Here is a 22,710-nt window from a genome sequence, read left to right as displayed (position 1 = left end):
ACACACACACACACACACACACACACACACACACACACACACACACACACACACACACACACACACACACACACACACACACACCTGAGGCATCTTAGATGATTTACTGCCCGCACATCCTCCAGAAGCCTAGATGTGTCAGCCAGGTATGTTAGACAGTTCAGGGATAGATCAATGCTGCAGTCTCATCCTGGACACAACCTCCAGACAGATCATCCCTGCCTTTTCCATCCAGCCAATAGAGTGTGAGGACGACCCTCTCCACTTTGCTCTATAAGACTTCAATCTAAGCGTGTCTTTGATGTCCTTCAACCCGACAATGTCGTCCTCAGTCACACTTAACACCTCGTTCAAGGGCAACAGCACTTACGCTGCTAGGGCCTTGTGGTGGTCTGACATGAATCAGAGCACAACCTTTACCCTGCTTTTAAGAACAAATCTGTCTTCAAAGCCACTCTGGTGTTGTCCAGACATTGTGGATGTTGTATCTGTGACTGTCTCCAATCCAGTCTGGTGTTGTCCAGACATTGTGGATGTTGTATCTGTGACTGTCTCCAATCCAGTCTGGTGTTGTCCAGACATTGTGGATGTTGTATCTGTGACTGTCTCCAATCCAGTCTGGTGTTGTCCAGACATTGTGGATGTTGTATCTGTGACTGAAGGCAAAGAAAATATCTGAGATTAACCTATATGTGATTACAGTTTATTCAAAACATTTCAACATCAATTTGGTGATATTGCTTCAACTACCAACTCTCTCAATGTGGTACTGATGTGTTACAGAAAATGTACCTGAGTTATTTGTGATTGTGATATTATTTCAAGTATTCGTGCGATCAATTAATTCAATTAACTATTTTTTTGTTTCTTGAACCTCTGTGAACGATAATTGTATCTGTAACCCAAATTAATAATTACAAACTCCATCGCTTGTGTGATTAGCTTTATCTACATTCTGCTCTTTGTGGTGACTGTGTGTTTAGATGAATATCTAGAGTGACTGTGTGTTTTGATGAATCTTCAGAGTGACTGTGTGTTTCGATGAATCTCCAGAGTGACTGTGTGTTTTGATGAATCTTCAGAGTGACTGTGTGTTTTGATGAATCTCCAGAGTGACTGTGTGTTTTGATGAATCTTCAGAGTGACTGTGTGTTTTGATGAATCTCCAGAGTGACTGTGTGTTTTGATGAATCTTCAGAGTGACTGTGTGTTTAGATGAATCTCCAGAGTGACTGTGTGTTTAGATGAATCTCCAGAGTGACTGTGTGTTTAGATGAATATCTAGAGTGATTGTGTGTTTTGTGTGTTTAGATGGATCTCCTGAGTGACTGTGTGTTTAGATGAATCTCCAGAGTGACTGTGTGTTTAGATGGATCTCCTGAGTGACTGTGTGTTTTGATGAATATCCAGAGTGACTGTGTGTTTAGATTAAACTTCAGAGTGACTGTGTGTTTAGATTAAACTTCAGAGTGACTGTGTGTTTAGATGAATCTCCAGAGTGACTGTGTGTTTAGATTAAACTTCAGAGTGACTGTGTGTTTCGATGAATCTCCAGAGTGACTGTGTGTTTAGATTAAACTTCAGAGTGACTGTGTGTTTAATTAAACTTCAGAGTGACTGTGTGTTTAGATGAATCTCCAGAGTGACTGTGTGTTTAGATTAAACTTCAGAGTGACTGTGTGTTTCGATGAATCTCCAGAGTGACTGTGTGTTTAGATTAAACTTCAGAGTGACTGTGTGTTTAGATTAAACTTCAGAGTGACTGTGTGTTTAGATGAATATCCAGAGTGACTGTGTGTTTAGATTAAACTTCAGAGTGACTGTGTGTTTTGATGAATCTCCAGAGTGACTGTGTGTTTAGATGAATCTCCAGAGTGACTGTGTGTTTAGATTAAACTTCAGAGTGACTGTGTGTTTTGATGAATATCCAGAGTGACTGTGTGTTTAGATTAAACTTCAGAGTGACTGTGTGTTTAGATTAAACTTCAGAGTGACTGTGTGTTTAGATGAATCTCCAGAGTGACTGTGTGTTTAGATTAAACTTCAGAGTGACTGTGTGTTTTGATGAATCTCCTGAGCGTCTCTGTGTTTTGATGAAAACAGTTCACAATCCGGCTGAATTCGCCTGAAAAATGAAACGTGCACTTTCCAAGAGAAGAGGAGATGTCGTGTTGAAAGTGCCTCTTTGACAGTCGGAGAACTTGACAGTTTTGCGACTGTCTCCATGGTAACCAGAGAGAGGGCTCTCATTAGGCAGTTGTGTCATGTAAGAAACTATTTTAGAGGAACAACCAAAAAAGACCTGAGAACTGCATAATTCTAAAAACACTGCAACAACAACAACACACACAAAGCTAAAACAACTAAACAAAGGACTGATAAATGTATTTTTGAGGGCAAATCTATAAAAAACTTTCTCATGAGGGGGTACTGCAATGCAGCTAAACTTGATTTAATCAATAATATTTTGATAGGAGCCGTGGACCTAAAATGGCCTGGACATGAGGGTATGATTTAGTCGTTTCATTAGATGATACCAGGCTAAATGGGACCTTTTATTCCATATCTTATATGATACCCTACTTGCTATTCATTTCACTGGTGTTTCAACTATCCAATTAATTGTCATTATCTCAGTTATTCCTATTATGTTAATTATTCAACACCATAGTGTGTCTTTACGCTTTCATCCACTGACACTAACCTGTTATCACTAAGTTATCAAAAGGATATACATGATACAGTGTTTTGGTTATTTATTTTTGTTCACATAAATCATCTTTAGTCAGGTAGCACATCTAACTTACTCATCTGCAGTTTCTAACTTTTCAACATGATCGGTTTGTGTGCATATCTTCATTCCTTCATTGTACGTTATTACAGAACAATTCCCAATTATGCATTACTATTGTAATGCAGGGAGTCAACGTTGCTAAATTATTAACTAATATTCAACTTGAATTGTATGCCTCCAGGACACGGCATAATGTAAAAATAATGACAGGACTGAGCCTGAGGAGCCAGAAGGCTATGGCAACACATAATAAACACGGAAATTGTGTTAGCTACGAATGCTTCTTCTGATAGGAGAACTTTCCACCCAAGTCTTGTTGTTAGGAAGCAGACGGACTTAATGATGTGACTCTGAGGTGATGTATCAGAACGGCTATCCTGTATATTACTTATTAATATGCTGCTAGTGGTCCTTTTGGTCAAAAGTTATAATGTCTTGTTTTCGAAGAGTTAAAGGAGAAATCAAAACGAAACAGAGACTATAGGGAGTGTATTATTAACAATGCTTTTCACCGTCGAGAGTTTGATAGAACAGGAAGTAGAATTGCTTCACAAGCCTAACACGCAAAGCAGTCATTCTGGTTGCTTTTAAACTCAGTGACATATTATTTGTCGGTAACGCCAGGCACTATTTATTACAATTAGTATCCTTCTTTATTGCTGATGTCGATTAGTTACTGTTATAATGATGATAACAAATGAGAGATATTACCTCACAGTTTTAAATAACGACACAAGGGCCTTAATAAACATGTTAAATGCTAATGTGCAAAAACAGACAGCATTCAGTCATATATGTTCTTCAACCATGTAGTGACCATTAGTTGGGACATTAACACATTTGTCCTCTTCCTCTGACTTTTAAGCAACCTTTCATGTATGTTTTAAGTGGGGACTTGTGCATTAAACTGCCACCCATGTATCCATGTAGCAACAGCAACCTGTTCATGAATTATTATAAACAACCATTTAATGTACATTTTGTGCATTTCACCACATTCATGTTCTGTAACACCATCACTAGTCCTGTTCTGTAACACCATCACTAGTCCTGTTCTGTAACACCATCACTAGTCCTGTTCTGTAACACCATCACTAGTCCTGTTCTGTAACACCATCACTAGTCCTGTTCTGTAACACCATCACTAGTCCTGTTCTGTAACACCATCACTAGTCCTGTTATGTAACACCATCACTAGTCCTGTTCTGTAACACCATCACTAGTCCTGTTCTGTAACACCATCACTAGTCCTGTTCTGTAACACCATCACTAGTCCTGTTCTGTAACACCATCACTAGTCCTGTTCTGTAACACCATCACTAGTCCTGTTCTGTAACACCATCACTAGTCCTGTTCTGTAACACCATCACTAGTCCTGTTCTGTAACACCATCACTAGTCCTGTTCTGTAACACCATCACTAGTCCTGTTCTGTAACACCATCACTAGTCCTGTTCTGTAACACCATCACTAGTCCTGTTCTGTAACACCATCACTAGTCCTGTTCTGTAACACCATCACTAGTCCTGTTCTGTATCACTAGTCCTGTTCTGTAACACCATCACTAGTCCTGTTCTGTAACACCATCACTAGTCCTGTTCTGTAACACCATCACTAGTCCTGTTCTGTAACACCATCACTAGTCCTGTTCTGTAACACCATCACTAGTCCTGTTCTGTAACACCATCACTAGTCCTGTTCTGTAACACCATCACTAGTCCTGTTCTGTAACACCATCACTAGTCCTGTTCTGTAACACCATCACTAGTCCTGTTCTGTAACACCATCACTAGTCCTGTTCTGTAACACCATCACTAGTCCTGTTCTGTAACACCATCACTAGTCCTGTTCTGTAACACCATCACTAGTCCTGTTCTGTAACACCATCACTAGTCCTGTTCTGTAACACCATCACTAGTCCTGTTCTGTAACACCATCACTAGTCCTGTTCTGTAACACCATCACTAGTCCTGTTCTGTAACACCATCACTAGTCCTGTTCTGTAACACCATCACTAGTCCTGTTCTGTAACACCATCACTAGTCCTGTTCTGTAACACCATCACTAGTCCTGTTCTGTAACACCATCACTAGTCCTGTTCTGTAACACCATCACTAGTCCTGTCCTGTTCTGTAACACCATCACTAGTCCTGTTCTGTAACACCATCACTAGTCCTGTTCTGTAACACCATCACTAGTCCTGTTCTGTAACACCATCACTAGTCCTGTTCTGTAACACCATCACTAGTCCTGTTATGTAACACCATCACTAGTCCTGTTCTGTAACACCATCACTAGTCCTGTTATGTAACACCATCACTAGTCCTGTTCTGTAACACCATCACTAGTCCTGTTCTGTAACACCATCACTAGTCCTGTTCTGTAACACCATCACTAGTCCTGTTCTGTAACACCATCACTAGTCCTGTTCTGTAACACCATCACTAGTCCTGTTCTGTAACACCATCACTAGTCCTGTTCTGTAACACCATCACTAGTCCTGTTCTGTAACACCATCACTAGTCCTGTTCTGTAACACCATCACTAGTCCTGTTCTGTAACACCATCACTAGTCCTGTTCTGTAACACCATCACTAGTCCTGTTCTGTAACACCATCACTAGTCCTGTTCTGTAACACCATCACTAGTCCTGTTCTGTAACACCATCACTAGTCCTGTTCTGTAACACCATCACTAGTCCTGTTCTGTAACACCATCACTAGTCCTGTTCTGTAACACCATCACTAGTCCTGTTCTGTAACACCATCACTAGTCCTGTTCTGTAACACCATCACTAGTCCTGTTCTGTAACACCATCACTAGTCCTGTTCTGTAACACCATCACTAGTCCTGTTCTGTAACACCATCACTAGTCCTGTTCTGTAACACCATCACTAGTCCTGTTCTGTAACACCATCACTAGTCCTGTTCTGTAACACCATCACTAGTCCTGTTCTGTAACACCATCACTAGTCTGTTCTGTAACACCATCACTAGTCCTGTTCTGTAACACCATCACTAGTCCTGTTCTGTAACACCATCACTAGTCCTGTTCTGTAACACCATCACTAGTCCTGTTCTGTAACACCATCACTAGTCCTGTTCTGTAACACCATCACTAGTCCTGTTCTGTAACACCATCACTAGTCCTGTTCTGTAACACCATCACTAGTCCTGTTCTGTAACACCATCACTAGTCCTGTTCTGTAACACCATCACTAGTCCTGTTCTGTAACACCATCACTAGTCCTGTTCTGTAACACCATCACTAGTCCTGTTCTGTAACACCATCACTAGTCCTGTTCTGTAACACCATCACTAGTCCTGTTCTGTAACACCATCACTAGTCCTGTTCTGTAACACCATCACTAGTCCTGTTCTGTAACACCATCACTAGTCCTGTTCTGTAACACCATCACTAGTCCTGTTCTGTAACACCATCACTAGTCCTGTTCTGTAACACCATCACTAGTCCTGTTCTGTAACACCATCACTAGTCCTGTTCTGTAACACCATCACTAGTCCTGTTCTGTAACACCATCACTAGTCCTGTTCTGTAACACCATCACTAGTCCTGTTCTGTAACACCATCACTAGTCCTGTTCTGTAACACCATCACTAGTCCTGTTCTGTAACACCATCACTAGTCCTGTTCTGTAACACCATCACTAGTCCTGTTCTGTAACACCATCACTAGTCCTGTTCTGTAACACCATCACTAGTCCTGTTCTGTAACACCATCACTAGTCCTGTTCTGTAACACCATCACTAGTCCTGTTCTGTAACACCATCACTAGTCCTGTTCTGTAACACCATCACTAGTCCTGTTCTGTAACACCATCACTAGTCCTGTTCTGTAACACCATCACTAGTCCTGTTCTGTAACACCATCACTAGTCCTGTTCTGTAACACAATCACTAGTCCTGTTCTGTAACACCATCACTAGTCATGTTATGTGTAGAAGCTTATAATTAGCGAGAGGCTGACATTTTTGCGTTTTCGTTTTCCAGGCCAAGCACAGGAAGTGGAACAGCAGAGACAGCACGGAAACGTGACATGCCTGCTGGAAAAGTGGGAAATAGACGGAAAAAGCCAAGAGAAGAGAAGAAACTTCATACATGGATCTAGCTGAACAAAGGAGATGGGGCTGGAAAAAAGTAATAGAGGAAATATCTCAGGCATACCTGGGGACAGTAGTGGAGCTGTATTCAGCTGTGTCTGGATATTCCCAAGACAGGGAGGATACAGGAAGTGAGGGAGATATGGGATGTGCATAATGAGAGTAAGATACAGCACCGATAGTACCGTACATCAAGACACCATGGATCATTGCTTTTAATTGTATTATTATTATTATTTTTAATTGAGGGGGGGGGGGGGTAGATCAGGTTTGATATTGCAAATACAGTGCAGCTTCCATCAATGCAATAGTCTGCATCATTTCCAATATGTCTTTTTGTTTGTAAATAAAAATGGACAATTGCTACAACAGAGCAATGAGTTGTCTGAACATGACGTGGTGGCGACGCTAAAGTGAAAATGTAAGTTGTGATCTGTCAGATGATGTTGAACACATCTCACGGTGTATGTACGTACGGCACGCAGGCGGCTGGCAGCGTGTACCACCCCACATCTCTCACCTCATGTCTGATATTAATTACACAACACACAGAGGCACTATTGCACAAATCACATTATCTACGAGGCACGCACAGAGTTTTGCCTGCCACAAGAGACCAGGTAACAGAAGGCCAGCTGTTTGTGTGTGTGTGTGTGTGTGTGTGTGTGTGTGGGTGGGTGGCTTATGCAACCTGTCCAAGGAGAGTGTGTTACAGTATGTGTGTTTGGCAGATTTTCACTCAACAGATAAGGGGAAGGAAGAGACAGCGGAAGGGTGACCAGAGTATGTGACAAACCATAATGTAAAAACCTGTTGTGCATAGACAGTATATCACTTGGACAGAAAATGGTATGTAAATTATGATGAGTTATGTGGAGAACACAGTACATAGATACACAGTGAGTAGACAACAGTATGTAAACATAATGTGAGGTGACCAGAATTCAGTGACTCCATGTAATATATGGATACATGGGGAATATGTCTCAATGTGGAGGGCTGAGCACAGGGCAGTTAGCTGGCTAGTGATGGTTGTTACACAGTCTGATGGTCTGGTAATAGAAGCTGTTCAACAGTCTGATGGTAATTGAAGCTGTTCAACAGTCTGATGGTAATTGAGGCTGTTCAGTCTGATGGTAATAGAAGCTGTTCAACAGTCTGATGGTCTGATAATAGAAGCTGTTCAACAGTCTGATGGAATTATTGGAATTATTTGTGTTCATTTTAGGCATTATCAATTCTTAATTGAATCTTGCTCATTGACAGTGTTTGGCATGTCCGTGCTCAGCCATAATGCAGTTATAATAGGCCTAGCTCCTATAGCAGTGTAAATGCTATTGAAGCCATGCAATTATTTAGAACAATGTAGACTAAAAATTGGTTCAAGTTAATGTATTTAGAAAAGATAGGTTTACATTTTGCAATTTTGTTTCTGTAAGCCATTTAACTTCTTAACTATAATGGACGGACATTGTAATTGCAAATGATTCCAATGCAATACTTAAAAGACCCGTAAATTCACACCAAGAAGCAACCACATATTTCTCAATGGAACACATACTGATTGGCCAGAGAGGGGCTACTGCCTGCACTTAGATATACCATTGAGTTAGGTTTGTTAAAATAGAGCCCAGGGGGCTGTAAATGTCCTGGAGGGCAGGCAGCGTGACCCCAGTGTTATTTTGGACTAATAGCACCACGGTCTTAAGAGCCATGCGGTTGAGCGTGGTGCAGATACCACACCAGGTAGTGATGCAGCCTGACAGAATGCTCTCAATGGTGCATTTGTATAAGTTCGTGAGGGTCCTAGGGGCCATGCTGAATTTATTCTGCCACCTGGGGTTGTAGAGGAGCTGTTGCCAGTGCTTAATTTGTAAATTGGAAGGTGCCGGAACAAAAAGCGAACGCGAGAGGGGAACTCTGAGGTACCAGAACGCATGAGAAAAAAAATCACCCTTATAATAAAGCATCATGCATTTCATCACATTTGCATAGTGGCATAGAGCAGTAGAGTAGAGGCACTTACAGAAGTTGCACACATGGAAAAAACTTGTTGTGGCCTAGGGTCTAGGAAATGTTGGGCCTCTTATCAACGCATATCATGCTATTCTACATTATTTTACATGACTGGAGACTTTGGCATAATTTGTTTTAATGCCACGTTCAAAACAACTGGGAACTCGGCGCTGGGAAATCGCTGACGTCCGACTTCAGTGCGTTCAGGACAACTGGGAAACAGGGAGAAAACGAGACTTGAAAAATGTGTTTGAGCGGTCATCCAATCTGTAATTACAGGTGGGGAACTCCTCTTTCTAGAGCTCCAACTTTCCAACTTGAAGATCAATGACGTCATGATTAACTAGAGGCAACTCAAGTTAACTTTGATCTCGTTTTATTATAATGTCTACATTGCAAAACGTGACACTTCTTTTTCATGCCATGAGAGGTACCAGATCCGGCTCAAATTAAGAACGGGCTTTTGTGCCGTCTTCACCACGGTGTCGGTGTGGACCATTTCAGGCCCTCAGTGATGTCCACGCCAAGGAACCTGAAACTTTTGACCCTAACCACAGTGGCCTCGTCAATGTGGATGTGGGCATGCTCCCTCTTTTGTCTCCTGTAGTCCATCGTCAGCTCCTTGGGTTTTTTTTTAACATTGAGGGAAAGATTATTTTCCTGGCACCTCTCTCCCAGATCTCTCACCTTCTCCACGGAGGCTGTCAGGTTGTTGTTGGTAATCAGGCTTACCACTGTTGTCTCAACAGCAAACTTGATGATTGAGTTGGAGTCGTGCATAGCCACGCAGTCATGGAAGTTCAGGAGGGGCTGAGCACAAACCCCTGTTGGGTGCACGTGTTGAGGATGAGCATGGTGGAGGTGTTGTTGCCTACAGTATAAACAGTGCATTCGGAAAGAATTCAGACCCCTTGACTTTTTTCACATTTTTGTTACGTTACGTTACAGCTTTATTCTAAAATTAATCAACACACAATATCGCAATAAAAAGCAGTAGCGAGGCTATATACAGGGGGTAACGGTACAGAGTCATTGTTCAGGGGCAGCAGTTAGTCGAGGTAATTGAGGTAATGTGTTTAGTACATGTAAGACTCGAGGCTGTAATCGCTGCTTTCAACAAAGTACAGAGTTTCTTAATAATTATGTAAATGTGATATTTATTATGTAAATATTTCAGTTGCTCCCTGATTATTTGTTATTTTTCAATTTGTCTTTTTTAGATCAGTTTATTTTAGTAAATATTTTCTTAACACCTTTTTTTCTTAAAACTGCATTGTTGGTTAAGGGCTTGTAAGTAAGCGTTTCACGGTAAGGTCTACTACACCTGTCGTATTCGGAGCATGTGACAATTTTTTGATTTGATGACGCTACAAGCTTGGCACACCTGTATTTGGGAAATGTCTCCTATTCTTCTCTCCAGATCCTCACAAGCTCTGTCCTGAGATATTCGATCGGGTTCAAGGCCAGGCTATGGCTGGGCCACTCAGGGACATTTGGAGACTTGTCCCGAAGCCACTCCTGTGTTGTCTTGGCTGTGTGCTTAGTGTCGTTGACCTGTTGGAGGGTGAACCTTCACCCCAGTCTGATGTCCTGAGTGCTCAATCTCCATCTCCACTCCTGACATGAATATCCAATGCCCTAGGAAGGAGACAGACGGCTGGAAGAACAGGCATTTCTCAGCCTTGACGTTTGGGTCATGCTCCAACAGGCGACCAAGCACTCTGCGCATCAGCGACACATGCTCAGCGAATGTAGCAGAGTATATCAGAATGTCATCGATATACATTACTACACCGCGCCCATGCCGGTCTCTGAAAATCTTGTCTACAAAGGATTGGAAGACTGATGGAGCATTCATCAACCCATACGGCATGACTAGGTACTCATAATGACCTGAGGTGGTACTAAATGCCATCTTCCACTCGTCTCCCTTCCGGATACACACCAGGTTGTACGCACTCCTGAGATCCAGTTTAGTGAAGAAGTGTGCCCCGTGCATTGACTCAATCGGCGTAGCGATAAGAGGTAGCGGGTAACTGTACCTCACCGTGATTTGATTGAGACCTCGATAATCAATGCACGGGCGCAAACCTCCATCCTTCTTCTTCACAAAAATAAACTTGAGGAGACAGGTGAAATGGAGGGCCAAATGCACCCCTGACGCAGGGATTTGGAGAAATATTTCTCCATAGCCACTGTCTCCTCTTGCGACAGGGGATACACGTGACTCCTGGGAAGTGCAGCGTCTACCAGACTTATCGCACCATCCCCCCCATTGATGGGGTGGTAATTGAGTCGCCTTCTTTTTACAGAAAGCGAGAACCAAATCGGCATATTCTGGGAGAATGCGCACGGTGGAGACCTGGTCTGGACTTTCCACCATAGTAGCACCAACGGAAACCCCTAAACACCTACCTGAGCACTCTCGCGACCACCCCGTGAGAGCCCTCTGTGGCCAAGAAACAGTGGGGTTATGACAAGCTAACCAGGGTAGGCCCAGCACCACTTGATATGCAGGAGAATCAATAAGGAAAAGACTCATCTTTTCCCTGTGACCCCCCCGCGTTACCATACTCAAAGGAGCGGTGGCCTCCCTGATAAACCCTGACCCTAATGGTCGACTATCTAAGGTGTGAACGGGGAAAGGCACATCTACAGGAACAATGGGGATCCGTAAACTATGAGTTAATACTTTATTAATGAAATTCCCAGCCGTGCCTGAATCTACTAGCGCCTTATGCTGGGAACACGGGGAAAATTCAGGAAAAATGACAGAGACAAACATATGTGCAACAGAGGGCTCTGGATTAGAATGGTGCCTACTCACCTGGGGTGATGCCAGAGTGCCCTGCCTGCTACCTTGATTCCCAGAGGAACCAACCCGGCACCGACCAGCAGTATGACCTCTGCGACCACATATGGTGCACGAACGGGAACCCCCTCCGGTCTCCCTGCGTTCTGTCTCTCCCAGCTCCATGGGTATCGGACAGGGTGTGCGGGAAGATGGAACTACCAGACCTCGATCAGCAGGTTGTCCAGACGGATGAACCTGTCCACCAGCTGGTCGAAGTTGAGGTTGATGTCTCTGCAGGCCAGCTCCTGACGGACGTCCTCATGTAGGCTACAGCGGTAATGGTTGATCAGGGCCCTGTTGCTCCATCCAGCACCTGCAGCCAGGGTCCTAAACTCCAGCGCAAACTCCTGGGCGCTCCTCATCTCCTGCCTTAGATGGTAGAGGCACTCACCTGCCACTCTGCCCTCGGGTGGGTGGTCGAGTACTGCCCTGAAACTGCGGGTGAACTCCTCAAAATGGTCCAACGCCGCATCTCCTCCCCCACATACAGCGCTGGCCCACTCCAGGGCTTTCCCATTTTTCCCCCCAACTCTTCTCACGGTCCGATGGAGCTGGGTGGACCGTGGCCAAGTACAGGCTTAGTTTGAGGAGGAAAACCTGGCAGCCGGCAGCATCTCCGTCGTACCCCTGTGGCATGGATAGATGGATCCTGCTGGGTTCAGGCGGGAAAGGGCGCTCAGGGGAGACCCCGGTTGTGCTGGTGGAGGCGTTGGAAAAACTCCCTGTGTCTCCCAGCGGTTCATATTCTAGACAACGCGATCCATGGCGGCGCTCAGATTGTAAATCATCTCCGTATGTTCCGATACGCGCTCCAACTCCATGGCCGGGGTACCTTCTCCTCCTGACTTCATGTTTGTTCAGAGATTCTGTCAGAGTCATGTGTATCGGTGGCAGGAGAATCAAACTGAGTGGAATGGAGTTAATAACTTGAAAACAAACATAACTCCAAAACCATGAATTCAATAAAACAAAGTGAGTACGAGGAACCGTCGCGCACCAATACAAACAACACGAATACAGAAGAACAAACGATCTCTGACAAGGACATGAGGGGAAACAGAGGGTTAAATACACAACAGGTATTGAATGGGATTGAAACCAGGTCTGCAGGAAGACAAGACAAAACCAATGGAATGTGAAAAATGGATCAGTGATGGCTAGAAGACCGGTGACGTCCACCGCCGAGCACCGTCCGAAGAAGGAGAGGCATCGACTTCGGTAGAAGTCATGACAATTACCTTCAGAAGTATAATTAGTTAAATAAAGTCCACCTGTGTGCAATCTAAGTGTCACGATCTGTCACATGATCTCAGTATTCATACACCTGTTCTGAAAGTCCCCAGAGTCTGCAACACCACTAAGAAAGGGGCAGCACCAAGCAAGCGGCACCATGAAGACCAATGAGCTCTCCAAACAGGTCAGGGACAAAGTTGTGGAGAAGTACAGATAAGGGTTGGGTTATAAAAAATATTAGAAACTTTTAACATCCCACAGAGCACCATTAAATCCATTATTAAAAAATGGAAAGAATATGACACCACAATAAACCTGCCAAGAGAGGGCCGCCCACCAAAACTCACAGACCAGGCAAGGAGGGCATTAATCAGAGAGGCAACAAAGAGACCAAAGATAACCCTGAAGGAGCTGCAAAGCTACACAGCAGAGATTGGAGTATCTGTCCACAGGACCACTTTAAGGCTTACACTCCACGGAGATGGGATTTACGGAAGAGTGGCCAGAAAAAAGCCATTGCTTAAAGAAAAAACATTTGGAAGAAGGTGCTCTGGTCAGATGAGACTAAAATTGAGCCTTTTGGACATCAAATACAATGCTATGTCTGGCTCAAACCCAGCACCTCTCATCACCCCGAGAACATCATCCCCACAGTGAAGCATGGTGTGGGGATGTTTTTTATCGGCAGGGACTGGGAAACTGGTAAACATTTTAGGAATGAATGATGGCGCTAAATACAGGGAAATTCTTGAACCTGTTTCAGTCTTCCAGAGATTTGAGACTGGGATGGAGGTTCCCCTTCCAGCAGGACAATGACCCTAAGCATACTGCTAAAGCAACACTCGAGTGGTTTAAGGGGAAACATTTAAATGTCTTGGAATGGCCTAATCAAAACCCAGACCTGAATCCAATTGAGAATCTGTGGTATGACTTAAAGATTGCTGTACACCAGCGGAACCCATCCAACTTAAAGGAGCTGGAGCAGTTTTGCCTTGAAGAATGAGCAAAAATCCCAGTTGCTAGATGTGCCAAGCTTATAGAGACATACCCCAAGAGACTTGCAGCTGTAATTGCTACAAAAGGTGGCTCTACAAAGTATTGAAATTGGGGGAGTAAATAGTTATGTATGATCAAGTTTTCCGTTTTTTGTCTTATTTATTGTTTGTTTCACAAGAAAAAATATTTAGCCCCTTCAAAGTGGTAGGCAAGTTGTTTAAATCAAATGATACAACCCCTCCAAAAAAATCTATTTAATTCCAGGGTGAAAGGCAACAAAACAGGAAAAATACCAAGGGGGGTGAGTACTTTTGCATGCCACTCTACTGAGGAGTGGCTTCCATCTTGCCACTCTACCATAAAGGCCTGATTGGTGGAGTGCTGCAGAGATGGTTGTCCTTCTGGAAGGTTCTCCCATCTCTACAAAGATTCTTTGGAGCTCTGTCAGAGTGTCCGTCCGGTTCTTGGTCACCTTCCTAACCTAGTACATTCTCTGAACAATAATGCTTCATACATTTTTTGGCACCCTTCCCCAGATCTATGCCTCAACATAATCCTGTCTCGGAGCTCTACAGACAATTCCTTCAACCTCATGGCTTGGTTTTAGCTCTGACATGCATTGTTAGCTGTGGGACCTTATATAAACAGGTGTGTGTCTTTCCAAATCATGTCCAATCAATTGAATATACCACAGCTGGACTCCAATCAAGTTGTAGAAACATCTCAAGGATGATCAATGGAAATAGGATGCACCTGAGCTCAATTTGGAGTCTCATAGCGAAGGGTCTGAATATTTATGTAAATAAGGTTTTTCTTTTTTTTCTTTTTTTTATACACTTGCAAACATTTCTAAAAACATGTTTTCATGTAAATAGATGGGGATTTGTAAATTTATTTAATTTATTTCAGAATAATGTAACAACGTGTCCATGTAATTGTTGGAGTAGTGTGCAAATTGTAATGGATATACGGTTTGGGGTAAGGTAGAGGTGATATGGTCCTTGACTAGCCTCTCAAAGCACTTCATGATGACAGAGGTGAGTGCTACGGTGCAATAGTCATTTAGTTCAGTTACCTTAGCTTCCTTGGGTACAGGAACAGTGGTCGACTTTTTGAAGCAAGTGGGGCCAACATACTGGGACAGTGAGAGGTAGAATATGTCAGTAAACACTCCAGAAAAGCAGAAGGAGAGAGATTGAGGGAGAGAGAGAGGAGAGAGAGAGAGAGAGAGAGAGAGAGAGAGAGAGAGAGAGAGAGAGAGAGAGAGAGAGAGAGAGAGAGAGAGAGAGAGAGAGAGAGAGAGAACAATATCTCCAATTTGGCACCACTCTCCTGTCAATTCTTCTCCTCTGGACCTGGCCTTCACCCCCCCTGCGTTGGCCCTGAGACTCCGCTCGGTTCTCTCCCTCCTGCAAAGATTATTGCCTCCCTCAGCCAAATTCCCCTGCCTGACTGTCTGCCTGCCTGCGTTTATGGCTGCATGACCACCAGCCAGATCAACCACATTAATATCCCATCTACTCTCCCCTCTAAGCACAATAAAAAAATATATATATATATAATCATTTTCTCAACTTCATGAACAAAGACATCACCTCTATTATAATGCCCCCCCCCCTCTTAAAAAAAGACAATAATAAAATCTAAAATAGTACATCACACAGTATATGAAGCCTGACAGCAAATTAGTGCCCTGGCCTGACACATGGAGCTGTAAGCCACGACAGGTCCTCTCTTTTAACCTTTTATTAGTATCCACACTTCCATAACTAAGCTGCAGCCATTAGCGTAGTGACGGTGGCAGACGGGTGGCCATCTTAAATATAGCCCTCCTAGTGTTGGCTTTATCAACAGCCTCCTGACATCCCTGACAGGGGAAAAGGGTGTGTGTGTGTGTGTGTGAAAGTTAGTCAACTCAGAGCCAACTGCTATTAGTGGCCAAGAAGAGTTAAAGACGAATGAAATAGATAGGGGAGAGAAAGATATGAGTATTTTCCTTTCTCTCTTAGAAGATCATAAGCACAGGGACTGCCTTCTCTGTAATGTCTATTTAATGCCTGACAGAAAACCCACTCTTCAATTTTGATGAGTAGGCAAGACTAGTGAATTGGAATGTTGTTTTGCTGTGAAAAACAGAAACACGTATACCTTGTACTTTCTTTGAGGGCTCATTTGTCACTATTAAATGGGACATGAGAGAGAAGCTGGGGCTAGTCCTTAAGGTCTAATTTGTCGAATGGTAATGTGAGACAGGATGAGCAGACGAGAGCAGAGCAGAGCCTGGGTGATATGATAAACAGAGCAGAGCCTGGGTGATATGATAAACAGAGCAGAGCCTGGGTGATATGATGAACAGGGCAGAGCTTCGTTGAAATGATGAACAGGGCAGAGCATGGGTGATATGATGAACAGAGCAGAGCCTGGGTGATATGATGAACAGAGCATGCATGATGAACAGGGCAGAGCATGGGTGATATGATGAACAGAGCAGAGCCTGGGTGATATGATGAACAGGGCAGAGCCTTATTTGTCACATGACATGGAGCAGATGTTAAGAGGCAGAAATGCTTGTGCTTCAAATTTTATGATGAACAGTGCAGAGCCTGGGTGATATGATGAACAGTGCAGAGCCTGGATGACATGATGAACAGTGCAGAGCCTGGGTGATATGATGAACAGTGCAGAGCCTGGATGACATGATGAACAGGGCAGAGCTTCGTTGAAATGATGAACAGGGCAGAGCATGGGTGATATGATGAACAGAGCAGAGCCTGGGTGATATGATGAACAGGGCAGAGCCTGGATGACATGATGAACAGGGCAGAGCTTCGATGACATGATGAACAGGGCAGAGCCTGGATGATATGATGAACAGAGCAGAGCATGGGTGATATGATGAACAGGGCAGAGCCTGGGTGATATGATAAACAGGGCAGAGCCTGGATGATATGATGAACAGGGCAGAGCTTCGATGACATGATGAACAGGGCAGAGCCTGGGTGATATGATGAACAGGGCAGAGCCTGGGTGATATGATGAACAGTGCAGAGCCTGGGTGATAAAATCAAATCAAATCAAATTTTATTTGTCACATACACATGGTTAGCAGATGTTAATGCGAGTGTAGCGAAATGCTTGTGCTTCTAGTTCCGACAATGCAGTAATAACGAACAAGTAATCTAACTAACAATTCCAAAAAGACTACTGTCTTATACACAGTGTAAGGGGATAAAGAATATGTACATAAGGATATATGAATGAGTGATGGTACAGAGCAGCATAGGCAAGATACAGTAGATGATATCGAGTACAGTATATACATATGAGATGAGTATGTAAACCAAGTGGCATAGTTAAAGTGGCTAGTGATACATGTATTACATTAGGATGCAGTCGATGATATAGAGTACAGTATCTACGTATGCATATGAGATGAATAATGTAGGGTAAGTAACATTATATAAGGTAGCATTGTTTAAAGTGGCTAGTGATATATTTACATCATTTCCCATCAATTCCCATGATTAAAGTGGCTGGAGTAGAGTCAGTGTCATTGACAGTGTGTTGGCAGTAGCCACTCAATGTTAGTGGTGGCTGTTTAACAGTCTGATGGCCTTGAGATAGAAGCTGTTTTTCAGTCTCTCGGTCCCAGCTTTGATGCACCTGTACTGACCTCGCCTTCTGGATGACAGCGGGGTGAACAGGCAGTGGCTCGGGTGGTTGATGTCCTTGATGATCTTTATGGCCTTCCTGTAGCATCGGGTGGTGTAGGTGTCCTGGAGGGCAGGTAGTTTGCCCCCGGTGATGCGTTGTGCAGACCTCACTACCCTCTGGAGAGCCTTACGGTTGAGGGCGGTGCAGTTGCCATACCAGGCGGTGATACAGCCCGCCAGGATGCTCTCGATTGTGCATCTGTAGAAGTTTGTGAGTGCTTTTGGTGACAAGCCAAATTTCTTCAGCCTCCTGAGGTTGAAGAGGCGCTGCTGCGCCTTCCTCACGATGCTGTCTGTGTGAGTGGACCAATTCAGTTTGTCTGTGATGTGTATGCCGAGGAACTTAAAACTTGCTACCCTCTCCACTACTGTTCCATCGATGTGGATGGGGGGTGTTCCCTCTGCTGTTTCCTGAAGTCCACAATCATCTCCTTAGTTTTGTTGACGTTGAGTGTGAGGTTATTTTCCTGACACCACACTCCGAGGGCCCTCACCTCCTCCCTGTAGGCCGTCTCGTCGTTGTTGGTAATCAAGCCTACCACTGTTGTGTCGTCCGCAAACTTGATGATTGAGTTGAGGCGTGCGTGGCCACGCAGTCATGGGTGAACAGGGAGTACAGGAGAGGGCTCAGAACGCACCCTTGTGGGGCCCCAGTGTTGAGGATCAGCGGGGAGGAGATGTTGTTGCCTACCCTCACCACCTGGGGGCGGCCCGTCAGGAAGTCCAGTACCCAGTTGCACAGGGCGGGGTCGAGACCCAGGGTCTCGAGCTTGATGACGAGCTTGGAGGGTACTATGGTGTTGAATGCCGAGCTGTAGTCGATGAACAGCATTCTCACATAGGTATTCCTCTTGTCCAGATGGGTTAGGGCAGTGTGCAGTGTGGTTGAGATTGCATCGTCTGTGGACCTATTTGGGCGGTAAGCAAATTGGAGTGGGTCAAGGGTGTCAGGTAGGGTGGAGGTGATATGGTCCTTGACTAGTCTCTCAAAGCACTTCATGATGACGGATGTGAGTGCTACGGGGCGGTAGTCGTTTAGCTCAGTTACCTTAGCTTTCTTGGGAACAGGAACAATGGTGGCCCTCTTGAAGCATGTGGGAACAGCAGACTGGTATAGGGATTGGTTGAATATGTCCATAAACACACCGGCCAGCTGGTCTGCGCATGCTCTGAGGGCGCGGCTGGGGATGCCGTCTGGGCCTGCAGCCTTGCGAGGGTTAACACGTTTAAATGTCTTACTCACTTCGGCTGCAGTGAAGGAGAGACCGCATGTTTTCGTTGCAGGCCGTGTCAGTGGCACTGTATTGTCCTCAAAGCGGGCAAAAAGTTATTTAGTCTGCCTGGGAGCAAGACATCCTGGTCCGTGACTGGGCTGGGTTTCTTCCTGTAGTCCGTGATTGACTGTAGACCCTGCCACATGCCTCTTGTGTCTGAGCCGTTGAATTGAGATTCTACTTTGTCTCTGTACTGGCGCTTAGCTTGTTTGATAGCCTTGCGGAGGGAATAGCTGCACTGTTTGTATTCAGTCATGTTACCAGACACCTTGCCCTGATTAAAAGCAGTGGTTCGCGCCTTCAGTTCCACACGAATGCTGCCATCAATCCACGGTTTCTGGTTAGGGAATGTTTTAATCGTTGCTATGGGAACGACATCTTCAACGCACGTTCTAATGAACTCGCACACCGAATCAGCGTATTCGTCAATGTTGTTGTCTGACGCAATACGAAACATCTCCCAGTCCACGTGATGGAAGCAGTCTTGGAGTGTGGAGTCAGCTTGGTCGGACCAGCTTTGGACAGACCTCAGCGTGGGAGCTTCTTGTTTTAGTTTCTGTCTGTAGGCAGGGATCAACAAAATGGAGTCGTGGTCAGCTTTTCCGAAAGGGGGACGGGGCAGGGCCTTATATGCGTCGCGGAAGTTAGAGTAACAATGATCCAGGGTCTTTCCACCCCTGGTTGCGCAATCGATATGCTGATAAAATTTAGGGAGTCTTGTTTTCAGATTAGCCTTGTTAAAATCCCCAGCTACAATGAATGCAGCCTCCGGATAAATCGTTTCCAGTTTGCAGAGAGTTAAATAAAGTTCGTTCAGAGCCATCGATGTGTCTGCTTGGGGGGGGATATATACGGCTGTGATTATAATCGAAGAGAATTCTCTTGGTAGATAATGCGGTCTACATTTGATTGTGAGGGATTCTAAATCAGGTGAACAGAAGGATTTGAGTTCCTGTATGTTTCTTTCATCACACCATGTCACGTTAGTCATAAGGCATACGCCCCCGCCCATAAGGCATACGCCCCCGATATGATGAACAGTGCAGAGCCTGGGTGATATGATGAACAGTGCAGAGCCTGGGTGATATGATGAACAGAGCAGAGCCTGGGTGATATGATGAACAGGGCAGAGCCTGGGTGATATGATGAACAGGGCAGAGCCTGGGTGATATGATGAACAGGGCAGAGCCTGGGTGATATGATGAACAGGGCAGAGCCTGGGTGATATGATAAAAGCTCTCAGTGCTGCTCTGCTTATTGACTCTGAAATGAAAAGTCTGCCGTCTTCTCAGTTAATGTTGATCTGTATGGGATACTGTACCACCCTCGTTAGGGCTGATCTTTTTAACATGAGAAGCCTGGAAACTGTGTGTGTGTGTGTGTGTGTGTGTGTGTGTGTGTGTGTGTGTGTGTGTGTGTGTGTGTGTGTGTGTGTGTGTGTGTGTGTGTGTGTGTGTGTGTGTGTGTGTGTGTGTGTGTGTGTGTGTGTGTGTGTGTCAATCATTTTGTGTACAGCAAGCCTACACAGTAAGACTCCTTGTGCACAGCGAGTGTGTATGTCAGCCCGGCCCATCAAAGACAGAGTCAGATTCCAGCTGTGTGTGTGTTTGTGTTTGTGTCAGTGGATGGCTCCTCAGAGGAGGAAGGGGAGGACCATCCTATTCAGACAAATAAAAAATAATGAGCCATTAAAAAAGTTAGCCTTTTCTGATAAATCTATACTAAATATATTAAAATACCTGATTAAACACTATTTGCAATGAAGGTCTACAGTAGCCTCAACAACACACTCTAGGATAGTATCATGGTGTAGCTGGAGGAGTCCATGGCCTCCTCTGACTACAATGACTTTGATACAAAAATCTAGGAGGCTTGTAGGCCTCACCCCCTTCCATAGACTTACAAGGTAATTATGAGGACTTTTAATTTTTTTATTTAACCATTATTTAACCAGGCAAGTTGAGAGCAAGTTCTTATTTACAATTGAGACCTGGCAAAGATAAAGCAAAGCAGTTTGACACATACAACGACACAGAGTTACACATGGAGTAAAACAAACATACAGTCAATAATACAGTAGAAAAATAAGTATATATACGATGTGAGCAAATGAGGTGAGATAAGGGAGGTAAAGGCAAAAAAGGCCATGGTGGCAAAGTAAATACAATATAGCAAGTAAATCACTGGAATGGTAGATTTGCAATGGAAGAATGTGCAAAGTAGAGATGGAAATAATGGGGTGCAAAGGAGCAAAAAAATTAATACAGTAGGGGGAGAGGTAGTTGTTTGGGCTAAATTATAGATGGGCTATGTACAGGTGCAGTAATCTGTGAGCTGCTCTGACAGCTGGTGCTTAAAGCTAGTGAGGTAGATAACTGTTTCCAGTTTCACTTCCGGAGGACATCCTCCAACCAATCGAAGCTTTTGCAATATGAACTGACATGTTGTCCATCCAATCACAGGATTAGGAGCAGAGAATGAGCCTAGTGTGTTTTATTGGGGTTGTGCCACAGAGCATTATGGGGTGTTCTGTATTAAGATGCTTGGTGAGTTGGTGACATATTAGATAGAGATTGAGTGAGGAGTGATAGTTGAGCATTTTTAGGATACTATTCCATGCAATTTAGGATCTTCAACCTACAGGAGAAAGATATACAGTGAGGCAAAAAAGTATTTAGTATTTTATACTGATAAACAAGTTCAAACAGGTGCCATTAATACAGGTAACGAGTGGAGCACAGAGGAGCCTCTTAAAGAACAAGTTACAGGTCTGTGAGAGCCAGAAATCTTGCTTGTTTGTAGGTGACCCTTATTTTCCGCCATAATTTGCAAATAAATTCATAAAAAATCCTACAATGTTTTTCTCATTTTGTCTGTCATAGTTAAAGTGTACTTATGATAAATTACAGGCCTCTCTCCTCTTTTTAAGTGGGAGAACTTGCACAATTGGTGGCTGACTAAATACTTTTTTGCCCCACTCTATATTGTTTTCTTGGTTTTTGAACTTTATTTTTGTGTGGAGAACAATTTATTTAAATCTGCCTTGCTAACATTAGTAGCAAGTGCTAACGTTTGCTACCAGAGTGCAGTTTTCTCCTCCAGAACGGCTAGCTAATTCTAACAACAATGTAGTGGATGTTTTGTTGAAGAACCACTTTCATTGCCCACATCACATTCAAGCACCTTGGAAAAAGCCTCATCGATCATGTAATGGACAAACGTTTGTGTATTCAAACTGCACAACACAACGAGAAGGTGAGAAGAAACAGGGTCACAAGCAGCTTATCGGCAAGAGTTGGCTTTCACTTAGGGGCACGACGAGAGGGAAAGTTCAGCTAACAAGGGCAACTACAAGGAGCTTGCAGAGGGAATTGCACATTACGATGCTTAACTTGCTGAGCATATGGAAGTTTCTACAGTCTTCTATGGGGACGTGGAAATCAATTCGGAATGACTTGATCGCTTCCATCGCGTCATCCTTTGAGTGCGAGATTAAAAAGAGAAGTCGACGGAACGCATTTTGTTGGGTTCGTTCAAGTAGACGTTCCACTTTTCTCCTGTATTTATTCAGCACAGGTGATAACACAATCAACCCGGACAGACACAAGCAAAAACTCATTCCATAAATGTTGCAGCAGCCTAGGTTACGCCTAAACATTAGAGATCTGAAAACCAGACACTTTTTCAGTCTGATCAACGGTAGGCTACTA

Source organism: Oncorhynchus tshawytscha, linkage group LG29, assembly GCF_018296145.1.
Source record: "Oncorhynchus tshawytscha isolate Ot180627B linkage group LG29, Otsh_v2.0, whole genome shotgun sequence".
NCBI lineage: Eukaryota > Metazoa > Chordata > Actinopteri > Salmoniformes > Salmonidae > Oncorhynchus > Oncorhynchus tshawytscha.
The sequence above is the reverse complement of the archived record's forward strand: the minus strand, read 5'-3'. Positions refer to the sequence as shown.